This window comes from Lynx rufus, unplaced genomic scaffold (genome assembly GCF_022079265.1).
Source record: "Lynx rufus isolate CCGP_SWC_20201006 ecotype Redwood Valley unplaced genomic scaffold, mLynRuf1.p SCAF_3, whole genome shotgun sequence".
NCBI classification, from domain to species: domain Eukaryota; kingdom Metazoa; phylum Chordata; class Mammalia; order Carnivora; family Felidae; genus Lynx; species Lynx rufus.
In genome coordinates, this window is record NW_025814845.1 from 69,890,513 (window position 1) to 69,896,659 (window position 6,147).

General features: G+C 44.8%; 1 protein-coding gene across 4 annotated transcripts in view; it reads right to left on the bottom strand.

Annotated features, from left to right (window-relative positions):
* ABCG2 (ATP binding cassette subfamily G member 2 (Junior blood group)) overlaps nucleotides 1-2,172 on the bottom strand; it is a 147,463-nt gene extending 145,291 nt beyond the window's left edge. For all 4 annotated transcript variants that reach the window (XM_047091035.1, XM_047091034.1, XM_047091032.1 and 1 more), the window contains exon 1: nucleotides 1,741-2,172. The gene's annotated coding sequence lies outside the window, so the exon portion shown is untranslated. The remainder of the gene's footprint in view (nucleotides 1-1,740) is intronic.
* Nucleotides 2,173-6,147: the final 3,975 nt, after the last annotated feature.

Genomic DNA, 6,147 nt, shown 5'->3' on the forward strand with positions numbered 1-6,147 from the left:
TTGAATTATGTCATTCATGCATTCCAAACTTCTTTGAAGGCCTATTATGTTCCACTCAGCGATAACCGTTAGGGCTATATAGGAAGACCAAGTCCTTGCCCTTGAAGAATCCACAAACTAAAGGTGAAGAAAGGGAAGGAAACACAGTATTATAATATTGGGTAGTAAGTGTTAGGATAGAAGTTAAGTATTGGATGTCATGGCAATAAATAGAAGGCGAACTTAACTCACACGGGAAGAGTCCCAAAACAAACATCCTAGAGGAAATGATGTCTGAATTTTGAACTTTGTCTGTGAAAGAAGTAGGGGGATGTGTTACAGAGAGAGAAAAAAATAGACCTACACTTGCATAAAGCTTAACATAGGAAGGAGATTGGAAGTGGAAAAAATTACACTGGAGCAGTAGCAGAGAACAGACCACAAAGAAACAGTCTTTTATGCAATGCTGAAGAGTTTTAATTTATCCAGGAGGGGAGACTTGTCCTGCAGGACATTTTGCAGGAAAACCACAAAAGAGGTGATAAGAAAGCTAAGAGAGGAGACTGAATGCCAGGGGAGTAGCCAGGAACACTGAATGCTGAAGAGAAGTCAAATAAAATAAAAACAAGGGGGCGCCTGGGTGGCTTAGTCGGTTAAGCATCTGACTTGGTTTCAGCTCAGCACAGGTCATAATCTTGTGGTTGTTGAGATCAAGGCCCACATTGGGCTCCATGCTGACAGTGAGGAGCCTGCTTGGGATTCTCGCTCTCTCCCCCTCTCTCTCTGCCCCTCCCCTACTTGCATGCTCCCTCTCAAAATAAGTAAATTTAAAAACAAAAAAAAAGCTACAAGGAATTGGTGTATTTATCCAAGGAGGTCATTGTGGACCTTTGAAATGAATGTTTCATTGGTGTGGTGGAGTCAGACGGTAGAATGCAGTAAATGAGAAATGGGGAAGTAGGAGCCTCAAATACAGTCAGGCATGTAGCACAGGAGTTTGGTTAACTTTTGTCTTGGTCTGGTGTGCTTTTACTATGTCCTCTCTTTCTTGCCCTGACACATTTTCGCATTATTCTATTCTTCCTGGCTTCCAGTAAACAGCTGTGGCATTCTCAGGTTCCCTATGAATTCTTTTTCCCCATCTAATTACTAATATATACATGCTGATTATTTCTGCAGTGCAAAATAATGGACTCTGGGATGAAATAGTGTTGGATTTGAATCCCCAGCCAGCACCCTCAAGTAGTTACTTTTTGTATTTTGTCATGCAGGAGTTTTGGTCTGTATAGCAATTCTCTCAGATTAGCCATGGGTTTGGAATGGAAGCTCTGTGGGGATGGAGGCAGCTCCTCCCTCCACTTTCCTGTCCACCTTTGGGGAAGTATCTTCTCTCTGCATACTCACATTATCTAAAAAAAAACAGCCTGCTCAGCTTGATCCCAGCTCCTCCCCTTATACAGTCAGAGAGCCCGCCCATCCCTTAATACAGATTTTAAAGACAGAATCTGATTGGTTGTTGAGTAGCTAAGGTTTGACTCTATTCGTAATGTTGTCCAAACCACAACTAGTGTCCATTGGCGCAAACATAGCCACCCAGGCCACACATTTTAACAAATTATGAATCGGGCACAGTTCCTGGGAATGAGGGTTTGAGCTGGTCAGAAACCCCCGTGGGACCCTGAGCAAATCCCTCGATCTTTTCAGCCTTATCTTAGTGTTGCTGACACTTAGTGGATGCTGCCTTATGCTTCCAGAACCTACCTCCAGGACTGAAGAACCTATTCCTCCAGCCGCTGGGCGCCCTGCCAGACCACAGCTCTCATCTGCCATCCTCTCCGAGTAGCCCCCTAGGCAGAGGACAGCCTCCCCGCCGACAGCTGACAGTCGTGTCCTCTTTCCGAACAGTCTGCATCCGCTGACCGCTCCGTGCTGGGCTGTAGAGGCCTGGTGCCCAAAGCGGGGCTACGGAGCGGATGCGGGGGCGGTTCTCTCCACTTCAGTTAGAGGTCTGAGGCGGAGGTTTCGTCCCAGCCGCCTCCCGGGAAAGAAAGAGAGGAAGGAAAGAACTAGGAAAGGAAATAAAAGAGAAAAGAGGAGTCGAAAAGCCACTGTCTGTCCGGCAAATGCCAAGGGAATTAAGGAAATGAGGCTCGGGCGCCGCAGGGCCGGGGAGCGGCCGCGGGGCGCAGTGCCCCCGCCCTGGGAGCGCAGGGAGCCGTCTCAGCGCGCAGCCCGCCGCCCTGGCTGCCGTCGGGTGCGGCTCCCCGCGTCCTGCTCGGCCTGCGCGGCCCGGCGCCCGGCGGGGTGGGAGATACCGCCAATCCTCGCGGCGGCTCCACCTCAGCAGCCCCTCAGAGCCAGGCGCCAGAGGGCGTGCATCTTCCGCGCTGCAGAAACTGTTGTGGAAAAACGACCTCTGTGCCCTGGAGACAAAATAGAACACGAAGACAGCGTTTGGGGTACAAAGGAACAATAGTTTCTGTTTCCTTGGCAGGCAAAGGAGGCTGCAGCAGACTAATGCCTTCAAAGCTGCAGACCCGTCGGGGTAAAAGGCTGAGTGGTTTTAGAGGAAAATATGGGATCTGGGCGGTTTCGATAGTAATTGGTCCCAGCTGCCAGCCCTACGTCTTCAAGGTGGTCTCATGACTAGCGCTGCCACGGACCGTCTAAGTCTCATCACTAAGTATACATTAAGGTCAGCGAGATGTCAACATTCATACAAAGTTCTTGGAACAAAGGAATCTACAGAAAAACAAAGTGGAGGGGAGAGGGGGGCTCCAAGAATGAGGAATGGGGGAAAAGAGTGTTCAAAATCAGGTCTTAGTAAAGCATTAGCGTGTGCATCTTAATTTCCATCCGTTTTTACATTTTTTTAGTGGTTTCAAAAGGTTTTAGGAGTGCAATGAATGTGGGAAAGCCTTCCCTGGAAGATTGAACCTCTTTAAGCTTCAGAAACCCACACCAGAGAAAAAAGCCTTATAAATGCAACCAGTATGGAAAATTCTTCACCCACATCTTCATTTTCCTTTAACACCAGAGAATTCACACTGAAGCAAAGCCTTGTAAGTGCAGCAAATATGAGAAACTCTTTGGCCAAAGCTCTAGCCTTATTGTACAAAAGAGTTCACACTGGAGCACGGCATAATGAGTGCAGAGTATATGGGAAACTCTGTACCGGTAATGGTGACTTCATTCAACACAAAAGACTTCACATGGCAGAGAGGCGTCATGAGTGTAGGGAATGTGGGAAATCCTTTAGAGCCAGATTTGCTAAGCACCAAAAAATTCCCATCAGAGAAAGGCCTCACAAGTGCAACAAATGGAGGAAGATTTCAGCTGAAGGTCTAACATCATTCGGCACCAGAAAGTTCACCACCACACAGAAAGGCCTCATGTGCATGGAAAATACAGGAAAGTCTTCAGCCAATGGTCTGCTCTGATCCAGCACTAGAAAGTTCACAAAGCAGATAGGCTTTATGAGTGCAGTGAATTTGGGAAAGCCTTCAGCTGAAGGTCTCACCTCGCTGGGCACAGGAAAATTCACATGAAGCAAAGCCATAGACATACAGGAAACATGGGAACATGCTATCTCCTTGTTCAATATAATGACACTGAAGGAGAACCTTTATGAGGGAGACATGTTCCTGAAGTTGAAACTCATACATCTGAATATACACAGTGGGGAGATCTCCCTATAAGTTCTAGATATGTGGGAAGCTTCCAGCAGTTGTATTGTACTTCCTAACTTGCCTGGGGCCCTTGCCAAAATTGTCACTGCCAGTTTCTGTGACACAAGTCATCTCAGCTCTACCTGCCACATCTTGGTGGTCACCCTCAACCTATTTAGGGAAGTAGACATCTGTGCTCTCTCTAGAGAATGTAATGAGCAGCCTGATGCTTTATGGGGACCTGTACCTTTCTCTCTAATGAGGGCACATGCCTAACCCAGTTGTGTCCTAAAGGACCTTATCTCAGTTCTGCTGGCCACTTGCAGAAGAGAGTCACTTTCATAGACATTGTTGTTCTCCAATGATGCTCATGATGTCACCAACCTGTCACCTACCTCACCTTGCTTTGGTTTGTGAAATAATAAAGGCCTCATTAGTTAAGCCAAAATCAAACAAAACAAAGCAACACTAAAGGGACATCCCAATTTCAGAGCTCCCTGTGGAGGGCCAAGGGTCTCCCCATCACAGCCCAACTTCTCCCCTGCCTCTTTCCCATCCCTGGTACATGTGTTGTTGCCAAGAGCATTCCCTAATAAACTCCGAATCTGAACTCTGTCTCAGAGCCTGCTTCCTAGGGAACCCAATCTGTAGCATAGCTTAGTCTCACCTTTCAGTATTTTAGAAAGGAATAAATAAGACAATGTAAGTAAAGGTGTCTTGGACAACTCCTGGGCACCTTTACTGAAAGTTAGTCCTTTGGGCTCTCATTATGAAAAGTTTTCTATCAAGACTTTGTGCTGTCCTAACTGGTATACATTTTTGTGTTGTAGGGTACTCTTCTTGCTTTGCTGATGTGCTCCTTTCTTTTCTGTGCTCTGCATTAACTTGCAAATGTTGCTCTTAGAGTATTTTCACTCAGGTCAGGGCCAGCTTCATGGTGCACAACCTTAGAAGGGCTCCACACTCGGGTTAGTGTTCTGTGTTGTTGTCTTTGAAATTCTTAATACATTTTGAATAAGGGCCTAGCATTTTCATTTTGTACAAAATATATAACTGGTTCTGCCTTTGTCCACTTGCCTTCTTAAGACATGACATAGGTCTCCTGGTCCTTGAAAGAACCTACCCTTGACATGTGACCAAAGGCTTAACGACTTCATTGGTTAGATCTCTTTTGGCTCCAAACATCTTTGCTTTACCTGTCCAGGTGAACACTAGCTTTCTGGTATAACTCACTTCTCTCACTTCTCTGCCTTCTGACAAAGTTCTTCTAGGGAGATAAGCAAGCAGCTACCTTCCCCAAGCCCTGGTAGGCCCACCCTGCTGTCATACAGATATATGAAGTAGGTGGTTCTCAGTAAATGCTTGTCATTGGTCAACTGACTTATTAGATATCCATAAGTAGTCATTTAAATCCTGTACTGATTAAAGCAGAAATTCTGTTCATTCACTCACAGTTACTCCCCAGTTATACTTACTTGGCTTAGACATAATCTAGTTCTCTACCCTAATTTATCTTTGTGGTATATGCTCAGTTACTAACTCTAATGTATTCATCCATCCACTAAGTTAGAATTTCTGGATCATTTCTTGTAATTCTTTTTCATGTCCACCAGAGAGCCTTCTGCAAAAATGGATGTTTGATAGTAGTGAATTGGTTTTGTTTTTGCTAATGTATAAAAGGAGGTTAGGGTAGAAAAGAAGTAACACAGATTTTGAAGTCAAAGAGGTCTGAATTAGATCTTGCCATTATTAGCTACTCAAATGCTCCATTTCCTCATCTATAAAAAGGATAATTAGAAAGGCTTCCCTGTGTGATTGTTGTGGAGAATAAGTGACATAATATATTCGAAAGAGACCCTTAATATTCATTTCCCCTCTCAGTCTCCAAAAAAAAAAAAAAAAAAGCAAGGTTAGAGTCGTTCATGCAGCACTGCTCTTTTAGGTTTTTGTTCGGAACAAGCCTCTGAACCATATATATACAAATGCATAACTGACTATCGCCTAAGAACACACCAAAAGAGGTGAGATATCATTCCTTCATCATTAAATACTATGTTTTGTGGGGCGCCTGGGTGGCTCAGTCGGCTGAGCGTCTGACTTCGGCTCAGGTCATGATGTCGCGGTTTGTGGGTTCAAGCCCTGTGTTGGGCTCTGTGCTGACAGCTCAGAGCCTGGACCCTGCTTTGGATTCTCCCTCTTTCTGTCGCCCCCACCCCCCCCGCCCCCACACTCTGTCTCTCTCTCCTTCAAAAATAAATAAATATTTAAAAAAAATTTTTAAATACTATGTTTCGCTTAATATTTAACATATCTAATGACTATTTCCCCACTAACATAAAATTAATGGAAGTATAATCCAGTGCACTACATTAACTTATTCAACAAACATTAATGATCAGTGATTCAACAAACATTTTCTCCTCATTGCAAGACCTATAAAGAGCGCTAGGTATGGAGTTTGAACAAAACAGGACAAATAGATCTCTAATGCCATGGAGTT